Here is a 16,117-nt window from a genome sequence, read left to right as displayed (position 1 = left end):
CTCAGGATTATTTATGTATTTTTATTTTTATTTTAGGACTTAGTATAATAAGTCAGAGTACACAGAATTACATGTGGGCCTTTGACAAGATAGAACAAAAACACCAACTGTTGTCTTGGAGCTTGAATTTTTTTTTTTCTGGATAGATACCAAAACAAAAGCAGAGGGATTAGATTTGTTGTGCACATTAGTTATAGTTCTTTTTCAATGTGAGTGTAATTTGTGAAGTGACACTGATACATTACAATAATACCTGCCTAAACCTGCCCTGATCGAACCTGTTCTCCTGCTCTGTAAGTTGCTGCACAGCTTTACTGTATTTGATTCACTCTCACCACTATCAATGTCATAATGGAGACCAAAAGCCAGAAGATGACTTGTTTTGTGGATTCATTTGCAAAAAACAATTAAAATTAACTTTTTTTTCAGATTAATTATTCTTTTCTAACGCCCCAATCTGTCAGGAATTAGAAGAAGAAGAGTAAACTCCACTGCATTTTCAGGGTTTCTGATTGTGTTTGCTTTGAATACTTCTTTTTATATGAACACACAGACTGACATCAACACTCAGTTCAAGGTTTAGTCAGTAGGCTACATGTCCTCCCCTGCTTCCCTTATTTTCGCTCTCTTAATCTTTTCATAAAATTGAAACAGCACAAATACAATCTCACTAGTTACAAAAGTACAGCATGTGCCACGATAAACATATAAACACACACAGAACAGCAGTGAAGAATAAAGAAGGATGCACAACACTGTTATATATTATAAGCTAATGTGTTTTATTGTAAGGTGTTTTTCTGTGCACAGGAGAAAATAAAACACATAATTCTGCCATTCATTCTCTCCAGTGGGTGTCCTGTGACAGCAGAGAGAAGGCGAATAAAGAGCAGAGGCAGTGTTGAAAGGTGTGCACACAATCCAATGCAGCCTTCGGAATGTACTCACCTTATGAAACAGAAATGATGGAAAAAATTACTTCTCCATTCATTTCACTAAACCGAATGCAACTGCAATGAGTGTGACAAGCTACAAACTGTGCAATCCCAAATGTTATTAAGCAGCGCAGACAGGTAATCAAGACGATGGAGCCCTATTGTTAAATGTTTTCAGCTAATACTTCCTTTGTCCTAGCACACACACACACACAGAGGTAAGAACCCAAGTGCAGAAAGCTCCACTGCTCCGGACGTACTTATCTAATGACCTTGTACACATAGTGAAGATATCCCCATTTGACACAGCTAATTGGTCGACATGTCTGTGGATGTTTAGCAGCTTAGTAAATCACATCTGCCCATTGATTTCTCCCCACTACACCCCCTCCATCACACATTGTATTGCTTAATCCAGTCTGCAACTCCATTGTTACGAATCCTCAATGAATTCTCAGACAGAGAAGGAGGCAATAAAGACAGAGACCCGGAGAGAACGAGAGAAAACGAGTGATTAAGAGGCACTCGGGATGGAGAAGGTAAATTAGAGACTGCGGGTTAGTGTGTGAGAACAAGAATCAAATAGTGCAGATGCAATCAGACAGATCGAGGTGCACAAGCCGGGGCAGAGTTGAGTCTGCAGCTCTATTCCTCCTTTGTGCTGAGGCATATTTTAATGGCAGGAGGCTGTCATGATGCTCTGTGCCTTCACATGCTTCTGTGGCGCGCTGGTTGTGTTGGTGCTGAGCTGCTGTGCCAGCTGAAGCATGTAAGGCTGCGCCATGGCATCTGCTCCAGCTTTAAGCTAGACTTCTTTCTGGTTAATCAGGAGAGCAGCTCTATCTTGTCTCAGCAGTGAATGTTCTAAGGCTTCTAAAGCCACTTTTAAGGTGGCAGCACACACACAGAGACACAGAAGTGAAAAAGTGAGCATGTCATCTTTCTTTTTAAGTAATGCTTTAGTTTCAGTGCACCTTTCAGTGGTGATCTAAGGTAACTGGCTCTTTAAGGTTAGTTTTGTATGCTTACGCTGTGTAAAGACGAGGCAGACTCTATGATATGCACATATACAGACAGGGTCTGTCAGTGCAGTTGCCATGGTAACAATGTTTGTCCAGTTATACAAATAGAGCCTTACTTTTTTGTGACCTTGGCTTGCTGGCCAAACTTGTCAATCTTCACACTGCAGCCCGCTCTGCATCTGAAAACATGCAAGGGCTTTAACACACACAGAAATGTTGCGTTGGAGCATTGTTTTACTTATAGCAATGTTTTAGAAAGCAGTATTTTAAGAATGATGTAGGCAATCACAACATATATACGACAACCTCAGAAACACCTGTAACACATGTGAATACATGCACATACACTTTTGCTGTGCTGGTTTCAGGGTGTCAGTTTATACACGACCCAACCGTGCTGTATCCATCAGACCTGGTATTTCTTCTTTTAGTGGGTGGCCATATTTCTCCCTGCAGTAAATGTTGTGTTTTTGAACTGCTGGCATGTTAAGCATCTCACTGATAACTGAATTGTGACACTGATACAACCCAATTATGATGCACAAAAACAGACAGAGGCCAAGAAAAGGAAAACTCTGTAAATGTTTGCTTTGTAATTACTCACTTTCCTGTTACATTCCATTTAGAGCCTACAAACTCTTGGATATCCAGATGTCAGTTCAAATGTAGCCAGCCACTCTCAGACTTGGAGTTAAAGACTCGAAATATTAGACAGGCTCAGCAATCTCAATCTCCTCACATGACTAGCACACTTCAACATGTTAACATATCTGGTAATTATCACATTATGTAATGCATTACTGCATTAACACCTTACTGCTCTGTCAGCATGTCACATTTTACCCTTGGTGGGGGCATGTTGGGCTCAGTGTTCACAATGAGTGGCTGTATGGATAAATAACTTACAAACAGCACCTTAGAAGTTCATTTTGAATGAACTACTTCACTATGCACAGGTTATATATGTATACTGCCACCAATGAAGTTCATCTGTTAATATTTAGCAGCAGCAATTCCACTTGTTTACATTGGCAGGGGCTTCCACATGTGACGCAGGAAAATCTCATTATGCATACAGGAAGGGACGGAGCACTCCTGTATTCTCAACTCTCCCGTGAACTCCTATTGGCTTCCAACGGACTGCTAAGAATATCAGCATGAGGTGTCAAAATACAGACTGTGTGAATGTGGCTGCGTGTGTGGGTGGCTGGGAAAAAGTTAGAAAGACAAACAGCAAACATACATCTGGGTCAAGTGCAGCGTGTGTCAAGGTTAAAGATGCTGCCGATGGAAAGGCTGCCCTCACAGGTGCTCTGCCTGGAAACAAAGTGTCTGTGAATGTTTGGGTTAGTCTGCTGCAGAGCTGCTTAGACAGATTCCTGAGCTGCCTGTCAGTGTGAGAGGCATGAAGTCACGGTGCATCGATCAGCAACCTGGCCGTCTGAGGTGCCAGAATTTCCATTGTACCTGGAGCGTTGGAAACAGCTGAGACTGCACTCCATCCTTTGTAAAACACCCTTTTTTCACAACCTTGAAAAACTGACTTCACAGACGTCTGAAAACAAGCCTGGCTCACTTTCTTCCAATGACTTTACTTAGCCCAGAGACCCCTGCTGTTCACATTCATTTGCTCTGTTTTTTTCTAATAAAAGTGGAAATAGTTCAGAGCAAGAGGCGAATCATTTGACTCTGCATGTGTCCTTTGAGATAACGCACCATGCTCATACCAGAAATTTCTTGTTATTAGAGAGAAAGAGAGAGAGAGAGAGGAACCAGAGAGAAACAAAACACTCTCTGACATGCAGCATATGGTTGCACGTGTTTAATTTTGTGGTCAGAGGACAGACTAAAGGAATTGTTTGTGTCCATGCATATTTTATTTTGTCACATACTTACACACTGGACCTGCAGTGCATGTAGCTGAAGTGTTTGGTATTTGTTTGTGCAAAGCTACTCCCTGCATGTAGAAAATGATTTTGCCTTTGATGACCCTTTCCTTTTGATCTCTGCAATATATTTTCCTGTACAACAAAAAGCCACAGACATGATTGATAATGCATGCATGCTCTGCTGGCTGCTGGCACATTGCTTTGATCTCCATCAAAACTGAATGAGAGGAGCTGATAAAATGTAGGACAACCCCCCTGTTCTGCTGGGTTAAAGGGAACTAGTGATGCTTGAAATACATGGTGAGACCTAACATGCAAACACAGACAGTGTTCATGCAAGTTCATCTTATCCACTACTGGCATAGTGATTCAGACCTAATGAGTAGTATGTGATCAACTGCCTGATTAAAGTTAACTTTCTAGAGAACGAGTAAAACCAATAAAAACTTTGAAGATGGTGGAATGTATTGTTGAGATGAAAGGAAGAAAAAACTAGAACCCCCAGACTCGTTTAAACAGGGAATTAAAGTGGAGTGTGCTGCTTCCCACTGAAAAAGCCACATGTTAGTGGGTCTTGTTTTTATCCAGCATAAAAAGGGGTTCCTGGAAATCAAATAACTTTTTAGCATGTAAATCTTAAATAAAAAAAGCCAGAAAAAAATAATTATGTTATGTTCAAAATCACAAATGTGCAAAACAAGATTAGTGATGAGTAAAAAGCAGCATGGAGGACAAAGGCTACAGTGGAGACACTGTTTCAGTTGTGTGGAGATGGATGAAATTTGTGGCAATTGTATGGAACTTCACCGCATGTCATAACCCTGGAAACAAAAACTAGCACACCCACCTGGGTGTCATGTTACGTCGCTGTCAATCACAGGTTGAGCCAATAAACACCTGGAATGGATGCACTATACCATTATATCATATACTATACCATTTCACACTGCAGACAGAATCCAGGTGCTTACAAACTGTGAGGGGCTGTCTTATTTAAACTGGGCTAAAGCTCTCCAGTCCAGACTTCAGTGAAATGATGTTCTGAATCATTCTCCTGAGGATTCCTCTTCATCCTAGTGAGAATTGCACCAACAACCTCTGTCTCCCATTTCTGCTGGAGGAATAAAAGAACAAAGAGAAGCATCTGACATGAGACTGTCGATTGCAGACATCTCCTCTTGCACAGGTCGTATATAGACTGGATCTGAACTTCTGTGACAGCTTTGGCCTTTCCAAATGCAGCTTCAAGACCACACAGTCCTTGGCACACACAGAAACACACACACACAGCATCTCTCTCTCTCTCTCTCTCTCTCTCTCTTTCTCTTTCAGCCTAACAGCGCTGCTAGAACATGCATGTATTATTCATTTAGCAACTAGCTGTATGTGGGGCCTTGTCAAGAACTGAACCCACCACAGTGCCAGAACAGCAGAGGGGGATGGGAAGGAACAGAGGAGGAAGAGAGTGACAGAGAGATGTATTATCTGTCAATCCTGTATCAGTGGATAAACAACTAATATTATACCAACACACACATTCAGGATAAACCTCATATATCTCTCCTTGGAGCCCGTACAGCTGGCTCACTCAAGAGCAGCATTTCCCTCCAACAGGGAGAAGTACCAACAACCTTTTCCTGTTTCCCCACCATAACCGTCTCTGCAGCAGGAAATTGTTATTGAAGTTGAGGGTATGCTCACACAGCACTGTCACCAAAGCTAAGTCTAGGTGGAATATTTAAACTCTCAGCCGGCAGAGATTGGCTGTCTGTCTCCCCATGGTCAGTCCTAAGCAGCAATCTGACTAGCATTTTCTCCTCTCTCAGGCTGTCACTCAAGAGACATTTTTGGGTTGAAAGGGCTATAACACTCGGTCAAAATGAGCCATTACTCTGGAGATGGGCTTCCCTGCAGGACTGTTGGGTGGATGCAAAAAATATGGTGTCAGCTGGAGGATGGTAAAAAGAGAGAGAATGATAAATGGATGAATATGCTCAGTCTTTGATTAGGGTCACTGCTGTAATCAGTGTTGTTTCCAAACTTGTCAGACAGCTGTGAATGCTACCAAACGGCAGACAGATAAAATTAGTGACTGGATGGTGACAATGGTGAAACATTTAACACGCTAAAGACCCACATATTTTCCTCAGGGGGGTGGAAACCACAACAGGGCTGTGAAGACTCCAGTATGTACTCCCATGTAGGATAATATCAAATTTAAACAATGGACTGAAACTGGCATACACCATTATTTTCTAGACATTCCTGAAACATTTCTGATTCTAATGCTCAGTAAAATGACACCACATTTCTCAATAAACTTCATAATGTGCTAAAATCATAAAATAGTGCATAGTGGCAACATAAAGACAACATATAGAGTGCATGTAGAAAATGTGCACCAAAGAAAATGTGAACACTGAATAGTAGCCGTCACATTGGGTTATAGTCTGCATGTAGGGGCTTTCCTGGCTTCATGGTAAATTGATGGTGTTTCCCATGTTAGCCACTGCTAGCCCCCAATCTATAGTAAAAGTGCAGGGCGATCAACAGCAGCGTTTGTTTCCAGTCTGTGGTATCAATTCATTGACTGAAGGACACAGATAAATAAAGTAAAAGCAAGTTCTTCAGAGAGAGAAGTGTTGGCTGCAGCATCCTTCCCCAGCATCCTGCTTTTCTTCATCACAATCTCTCTTTTATCATATCTGGCCCTCTGACAATAGATGAGCCCTTACACCAACAAAACCAACAATCAGTGCAAAGAGGTGCCATGACACACAACAAGAAAGGAGAATAAATCATGTTAAAATCATGAACTGTCACTTTTAATCAGCCTTCTTCATCTGATGGACGACATCCGAACAAAAAGCAGCACCGCTGTGAGTAAAACCAGGGCTCAAGGGAGCGGGAGACCCCAAGCCATGTGGCCAACCATGACCCGTCACCACAGAGCGAGAGGGCACATCAGCACAATCACATTATGCTAGATAAATGCCCGGCCTGTGCCAAAATATGTGAGGCTTCTTTATAACACAAGGCTGCCACATGGCCCAATTTACAGAAACACACTAACTTGTGAGGCCAAGTAGATAACACTGTGTGTGTGTGTGTGTGTGTGTGTGTGTGTGTGTGTGTGTCTGTGTGTGTGGGGCACCAGCACATGGTTATTATGCCCCCGAGCAAGGCTGAAGACAGCTGCACAGTTGTGAGGACAGCAGAGAACAGAAAAGTCCTACTGAACATGATTTCTCTATATCACACGCTCATAAAATGGTGCCTGGTGGCCTGAAATTCCTGAACTATTACATTATATGTGACACAACAAATTCATAATTTTTAGTGCCTTTTTGCTCCTATTTTTGTGGCCATATCATAAAGGGCTAGTGTAAGATGTAACATTTATCACTGTTTAGCTCAGAGCAGGGTGCTGTGTGAGGTCTGAGTAGGCCTATGTGTGTGTGTGTGTGTGTGTGTGTGTTGGCTAGGTGATAAACTGTGGGTAAGTTGAGGTGAGGAGCGTTACAAACTCTCCAAAGCCTGTTCAATCTGCTTCTCCCTTCAGAACTAACTGTTTTGCTTTCAACTGTTAATCTTGCCCTGAGAGTAAGTGAGAGTTGTTGGCATGTTGGCAGGTGTCATTACCCAGCAGCCCATGGGGGTGAGGGATTCACAAACAGGAAGTGATGATATTACACTTCTCCCCTCCAGGCTGTGGATTCCTGTCAGGTCTGCAGGAGCGCAGCTATTATCATTACAAAAGCACTCGTTTGTTCGTCAGCTTCAGCAGCCACAGCTATTACCCTACACGCTCAAGATTAAAACAAGAGTCGCTAACATTTTTCATAACCCTCCTTCTACAGTAATAACCCCTCTCCTAAATAAAGAAAACTGTATTTTATATATTTAATTCTGTGTTTGTGAGTAGATTAATATTTTGGATGAAGTGAGGAGAAGCAAGAAATGATTTCCCCGGAGGTGGAGCTCCAGGTTGCAGGAAGGAGGACTGCTGGTTGATTACACCAGCGAGAGAGAGAAGTGAAGAACGGGAGTCCCCTTCATGGGCTCTGAGGAAGAGATCCATACTCTGGGAATAAGTTAATCCCATAATGACTTCCGAAGAAGGTAGAGAGTTGGATCTGCTTTCTTAGCCTGGGTTAGAAAGAAGGTAAGAGAGAAGGGTGAAGGAGAGAGGTAGAGGGGACTAAGAAGGAAGAGGGGGGCTGGATAACTCCCCTCTACCTGGGGCGGTGTAATTATATCTGAGGATGAGATAAATGTCCTTTTAAAAAAACACTCTCTTGCATACACACACATATATGCACAAGGTTCTCAGGTAATGTATAGATGTTCCAGACCTTGGGCATTTCTCCACAAGTCTCCAACTGTGTGAGTGATTTCTCTAAACTGCACCCTTGGGCCAGCATATGAGCATAAGCCAGCCTGTCAGGAAAGCAGGACTCATATTTGGTTAACTTCCCAGTACAGAAACACACACACACACACACACACACAAGCAATCTGGGGAGCGTGGGCCGGCAACGGTGTGAGAGGGAAATGGGTGATAAAATCCTCATTTTCCTTCATTGCCGGGTCGTTTGTCTTCGTCGAGCAGGCGGCTCGCCAGTCATGAAAATGCTGGCCGGCACCGAGAGCTGAGTCATGTCAGTCGTTCATCGATCATTCGACTGTTTACTGTTACTCTCACTTCCTCTTTTGTTATTTCTTTCTCTCAGTTTTCTGGCTATCTGTTGCATTGGCAGGATTTCTCATGCATGTAAACTCAGTGGACTGTTTGATTCTCTCTTTGTTTCTCTCTTCCAAAATCCCTTTTTATTTTTATGAATTTATGCAGTGGATGATGGGTATTTTGATGGATGTGATCCAGATAACTTTATCCCAAACCGCATTAGAGTGTCCTGTCAACTGAGCATTATGTTGGGCGGATATGATAGCTAATTTTCTGTGGAGTTTTTCCTTTGGAAGACTTGCTGCAATCAATCTCAACTATTTTTATGATACTAGTCCACAGTTCATCAGACAGAACCGTGTATAAACTGTTAAGACAGTAAGCGGATGTTTGATTCCATTTTGTCAAGCAAGTTTGTTATTTATAGTCAGGGAAGCGATTTATCTGAGGGGTCACCTTAGAGAAAGGTGCTACAGCTTAAAGTGCTCCTCAAATATCCCAGCAAAATCTTCAGCCTACATTGTTTCAACAGTAAAATGGCAAACTTCACAATGTCTTCAGCTGTAAAACAAATCTGAGAGAGAGAAACCGCTGATGCAGGAAGTCACATGTCCACATTTTTAAGCTACCATAAAAACACACACACACAATTTTTGTTTTACTCAGGATGCAGGAGGAGGATGTAACTGATGAGAATAGCACAGCACAGTGATAGGTCTCTCACCACAGTCATCCATTACTGTATGCATGTGTTTCAAACTCAAAGTAATCAGGTAATGTGGACTAAAGAGGAAGACTGATAGGCCGAAGAGAGGAGGTGTCAGCAGCTCTGCGCGCACACCAGCTGCACAGGTGATAGAGAGGAGATGGAGTGAAGTTGGAGGGTAGTCCAACTTCACTCCCTAAGCTACACGTGAAATCCTTCCTCTCTGTGTGTCTCCCACACACACACACACACACACACACACACACACACACAGAGAGAGAGAGAGAGAGAGAGAGAACCTGATACACCCACTCTATGAAACTCCCATTGGAATCCAGCAAATCAGAAGTTCTTGTGTCTGTGCAGGTGAGTGTATGTGCCATCCAGCTGCCAGTCTATATGTGTGTGTGTGTGTGTGTGTGTGCATGTCAGGACTGAAGACTTGTACTGTTCAGCTTGTACAGGATGACTCAGCAACATTCAGCCCCCACGGGAGCACAGACTGCCTGTTAGCGCTCAGCTAATAAGAAGCCTGCTTGAACCGATGCATCACCATCCCACCTGAACACTGCAGAGAGAGAGAGAGGGAGAAAGAGAGGGGGAGGAGGGGAGAGATGCAGATGTAGATATTAGACAGAGGGGAATGTGTCTTGAAGATGAGTGCACCTGTCTCCGAGCACAAGCTGCTGCTCTCGCTCGCTACACTCTACCTCTCTTCTGAGTGAGGTACAAAGAAATGTGAATATTTGATCTACTATATATTACACTACCTTATTCTGTGATTTTACATAACACCTCAAAGTATGTAGCTAACATATATGTTAAAAGAATAATGAGGAGGAATGTGGTTCATTTTCACCTTGTATTCATATGAAGCCTATAATTGGAACTCTTACCTGACAATGAAAAACACAAGGTAAGGCAGAGGTGTAAATTAAAACTGATACATCGACATAATTCACACACATTTACTGGTTCAAGCCCATAATTTCACACTGCAGACAGTATATCTGTATTTATATGTTTACCTGCTGATATATCACAAGAACATTTATGACACAACAGAATATATGAATATCCTAAAGCCTCAGTATCATTATTGGTCTCAAAGATTTGTTTGTCAGAATGTGGTAAATATGATGACATCATTTCATATTGTGTATTATACTGTGTATGAAGACAGCAGATACATCTGAAGGGTCAGTGAAGGTATGTTTGAGCTATCTTTAACTTCTACTGCACATTTGAATCATAGACTGTATATGCCAGCAAGGGACGAAAACACACACACACACACAATATTTGTGGACCCTTTTCTATAATATAAAAGTTTAAACCTGGTGCAAACAGATCCAAAATTAATAAAAAAAGTACTCAGATACACTATTTTTCTAAAATATTGCTCACAGTACATATTCAAGTTATGTATGGCTCCTCCAAAAACACCCACACACAGATGCACAGACATGTAGACAGGCAGGAGCACACACACGGATACAGAACAGCCGTTTTCTTGAACCGATTGGCAACATCTGGTACTTTGGTGTCAGGAACAACTGGATCATGTTTTTTTTTTCCCCCAAATCTTGTCAGTTCAACTTTATATATGTGTGTGTGTGCATGCACCATGATGTGCTGGGTCGTTTAAGGTCAGATTGGAGATGACTATTCATAGAGCAGACATTATCCAGCTATCCAAGTATCTAGTCCAGCAAGGCACAAAGCCAAGGAATTTGCTCACACTGGCCTCATTCTCACAGCACAGGAAAAAGCCCGCAGCAAGGGAACAATTAAACTCTCTGGACATGAGATTTTGTAAATTAAAACCTCAGAGAGTTTTAAACTAGAACATACAGACACGAAGGTTTTATAACACTCTGAATCTCTGAATCACACATGCATTAAAACGTTTGTGCACTAAAGTGAACTTCACTTCTCCAGCCTGCACGCCCTGAAGAGCCCACTGCACAAACAAACACACCCCTCAGGAAAGACACAGGCTTCTACTTTCTGCTGGGCCATTTCATACAGTCAGTCACAGCAAGTGAGACAGAGACACGGGACTAAAGGAACAGAAATGTTCTGAGGTTGTTTGTGGGATTTTTTTTTCTTGTCACTGCTGACGTGCTGTTTATGTTCCTGTACTGCTGAAACCTCACCTACCAGAGCTGCTTTCTACATCTAACGTTCCATTTATACTGACAGAATTTCTGATTATTTTTACACCTTTTCTGGCACAAATATGAGGTTGTCAGGGCTACGCTGAAAAACAACATCATGGGGTCTAACTTTTCCCTCTTTACAAAGTCACAAATAGATCAGACATGCCACAGAGGTAGGTATGTAACGGCAGCTTTAGTTGGCATTTTCTGTGCATAAAATCAAAGCGACTTATTTTCAGCTCACAGCACAGGAGAAAAATAAAATAAAATACAAAAGTGTCCGGCACATATTCTGAATTGGCTAACAAAAAAGTTTTTAAATAATACATCAACCCAAGATTCAAGGCTAGTCTGAACTTTGTGTTTGTTTATTGTTGTTTGCAATGCTTCTGTCAGATTCATAACATCTGAAGGACTTTTACTGAAGTAATGTACCTGCATATAAAAATGTGATGCACTGTGCAGCCTTATTGCAACAGAGACAAATATCCAAAAAAAGACATGGGAAACAGGAAGAAAAGGCTCAAACATCTTGATGCTGAAGGACTTGAGCATGAAATGTTCTTTGTTTTATTTACATTTACCACCCATGGAAGAGATTGAAACAGTGTCCAAATATTTGCTACATGATCATCTTGGGGCATGAAAGTGATTTGAACTTAACGCAAATATTTACATGACAACACAATGATAAGTTGCAGGTGTTCTGCTGGTAAGAGCAAAGTGCATCCGAGGTGAATGAGTGTTTAGCCATAAACCACAGTACAGGACAGAGGAAGCATTTGAAGTGAGGATGGTGCAAGATAAAACTAATCTTCTCACATATACATGCTGTACGTTTATAAATGTCCAATCAGATATTGCTCAGATCACAAATGATACACACTGTGTCAGAACAATAAATGACTAAACAAAATTTTATACAACATACGACCCAAACTGTGCTTTAACACACACCCTTAGCCTACACTGCTATCTGCTAAAAATGTACAGCACTCCTCACATGTAGCCTCTTGGTCGGACAGACTGCTGCTTGCATAGTGATGGAAACAGTCTGCAACAGTCAGACAGGATAGCTGCAAAGGTGCCTTTGTCTCTGCTGTGTTGATGAACACCAAAATGTGCTCTGTCAGTCTGTGTGTGTGTGTGTGTGTGGAGGAGACTAGCACCCACCTCATGAATTATAATGTAGGCTGTCAGAGTCAGCGGGCCTTCATGAAGCTGAGTGACCAGTTCACGCCAGGACAGGACAGCTTGGTGCTTTAATTACAACCCTGTCTGTTAACAGACACACACACACACACAACGGGAAACCAGGGTGGTTGTTGATTTACATCACATCAGTGACAGTGAGTTTGAAGAGAACTAATAAACACGCTTGAATCACAATAACTTCTGCAACACGTTGACGCACACTGCATCTTTCAGCATCTCTAATTCCTCACACTGCAAACACACAAAAAAACAACACATTTGTCCACACCCTCCTCCAGGCCTTCTGTCCTAGATATTCTCTCTCCAAACCTGTGTGTGTTGTTTGCATTTGTCAGTTGTGCGCACGCTTGATTTGCGCGTGTCTTAATCATGCTCGGCTGCACCTGCGTTGGTTGCTGTGCCTATGTGCTGTCTGTGAAAAGGAAGTGACAGTAGATACCAGACCAGAGCCAGGAGAGCCCCAAACAGGCAGCGTGGTGGGGGAAGGTGAGGGCGAGAGACAGGGGGAAGGAGAGGGAGAGAAAGGGGGGAGAGAGAGAGAGAGAGAGAGGGAGAGCACCTGGGGGACTTTCTGTGGTGCTGGGCAGGACATGAAGGTCATGTCGCTAAGCATCAGATCAGCTGGGCCGCTGGCCTGGGTGGGGTGTGTTTCTTAAAGAATGGTATCATGAAATGCTCTCGAGGCATCTCTTTCTTTGTTCGTGCCGCTCAGGTTATCTGGATGAGAACTCTTGAGCAGGAACCAGATTTTATGAGGAAGGAAGAATCTTTAGTGTTTTTTCCTTAAGATTATTCTGACCCACTGAGAATGGTCACCTCTGTATTCTTACACCAGTGATTTATTTATGGCTTATTTTATGGCTGCAATTATAATAGTGTTTTTTTGGCTGAAGCTGTGTAGTATGAACACACATGCAGACATAACTGCAATGTTATTGTACAACAATTTTCAGCTTAGGGGAGTACTTTGCAATGACATGTATGACAACAAGAACAAGATAAATGCAACAGGGCCTGATAGGGAACTGAAAACACATGAGGTAGGTGTGTGTGTGTGTGTGTGTGTGTCAGTGGTCTCCATCCATACTACATTCCTTAAAAAATGCTTCATGTAAGGGCTAGTAACGCTGCTAGACACAGAAATGGTCGAACATTGCTCTCTTCCTTCACATAAGTGGCACATGATAAAAACTGAATTAAGCTACCAACGAGTTTAGCAATGCCTCTAAACTTCATTATCCATGTTGAATGTATCACTTGCAGTCAAAGCTGATGTCTTTGTTTTATTTTAGAGAAGGGTCACATGATGAGGATGTGACAAATCTGTCATGAGTTTCCAGAGTAAAGCAGGGTCAGCGTGTCTCAGTTGTTGAGGCCAGAAAACACAAGAGCTGTGTGTATGTTTGTCATAAACAGGAAGGAAGTGTAGGGGGACTCTGTGCTGAAAAGTGGAAATAAAACATGGTTCAGAGAGGATGCATGCTAGGTGACATGTCAGGATTTCTCTCAGGAAATGGAGACGTGCATGTTACTGTTGAACTGTTACGTCAGATGGGTGTATAAACAATGTGTTTTCTGTTCACCATATTACTTGTAGATGTGGCCAATGAATCACAACAACGTGAAGCTGCTGCAGCTAAGAAACATTTCCCATCCCTTGCTATCAGATCCCACCGGGTCAACACAGATCATGTTTTTCTTAGTACCTGAAAGACGATGCAATGTTTTCATCTGACAACAGCAAAATTACGGTAAGTCAATAAAGGGGTGATAAAATCTTATTACAGAGAGCTGAGAAACAGTTACACAGACTAGACTGGATCATTTTGTAGCAGAAAGCTCTTTTGTGAGTCACAGAGTGGGATGACAAGGAGAAACAAAGATGAAGAGAAAGAAAACACTCTCATCTTGCCTTGAAAGATTTGGTTGTTTGAAGTTACCTTGATGCTTTTCATAAAAAGTTCCCTCGGAGTGCAAAGAAAAAAAAAAAGATTTCTATTTGTGTGTCTGCATCTGTGTATGTGTGCATGAACCTGTCAGTGAATCACCAAGTCTTCTCTCCACCAGTTCAATAAATAACCATTCCCAAAATGTTCGCTTTACTCACAGGTCAATTTCCCCAGCAGTCTGACAGAGAGGACTCCCCGGGGAGAAGGGAATGAGTCAAGGCGGCACAGGCTGCTTTCCAATGTACAGAGAGATGCTGCAGGAGAACCATATGACTCACCACTCACCCAAATATTTCTCTACCTTACCTAAGACCTACCTCCCTCTGTTGGAAATATGTTTTGTCTCCTACAGTTCCTATTTCAGGATGAGGCATGCGCTTGCTGCTTAAAATTCGATACATATAGATATAATTAAAACTACATTGATTAGTCACTTCATCAATTTGTAATGTAGCTGCAAAAAAAGGTAGGTCATAAGAGAGATGGTGCCTGTGCGGCACACTGTGGTATACATGCAGCTGCTTATCAAAAAAAAACAGAGGAAATTCGAAGGGCAGGGGTTTACTGACTGCTCTGTGCCATTTTACAGGTTGGTGAAAGGAAAGGTCAAAGTGTGAAGCAGGATACATCCTGTGGTGTGCTCTGCTATAATATCTAACGGGTGATGACAGGTGTAGGTGGAAGCACACCGAGGGCAGTAAAAACAGAGCTGGGTCCATGTGAAGGTAGAGGCTGAGCTCTGACCACGACTACTGTACAATATCATAGCATTATCATACAAATATATACACAATATTTAACCATGTGTGCTGCACAGGCACAAGAAGACAAGCAAATGCTGTCTTTATATGTTTAAGTCGTGGCATTCTATTAAACTTTATCAACACCATGAGCATAAAGGACATCATTTCACTGCTTCAGCACTTTGTTACTTAAAATACCATTAGCAGGTCCCCATCCTCCTGGAACAGTGTTTTGTTATAGGAATAGGCTCTATTAGTGGATGGCACTATTCATCCATTAATGGTCTGCATGGTGCATCCTCAACTTGTAGCACAACTAGCCACAACTTCAACTTCTCCCCCAAAGCACAAACTGCACAAACATTGCTAATAAAGTTACAAAAGTTCAGTTTTTAAATCACATAGACATTTTCCTGCCACCTCTACCACCATCTGACTCATTCAGTGTTAGCCAATCACTTGTAAGCTGACAAAGTATAAAGTTTTTTTCTCTCCCTGCTGACTTTCAGTTCTGTGCCTCTCACCTTCTCCTCTTCCACCACTTCAGGTATGGATGCCTGGTCCTCTCTAATCAAACCATCCAATCACATGCAAACCAATCAGACCAGTCTTAAGCTCTGTTCCTCATCACCACACCAGGTCACATCAGAAACACCTTAGAGCTGCCTGCCTTGGTCCAATACTTAACATGCTGGAGTCAAAGATAAAGCACCAAATACTTTTCTTAATATGTTAAAACATGTCTTGACCTGACACTTTTCTTATAGTCCTCACATTATTTGTGGCTGAAATGTCATGCAAGGGTTACA

This window comes from Parambassis ranga, chromosome 5 (assembly GCF_900634625.1).
Source record: "Parambassis ranga chromosome 5, fParRan2.1, whole genome shotgun sequence".
NCBI lineage: Eukaryota > Metazoa > Chordata > Actinopteri > Ambassidae > Parambassis > Parambassis ranga.
Note: the sequence above shows the minus strand (reverse complement) of the source record.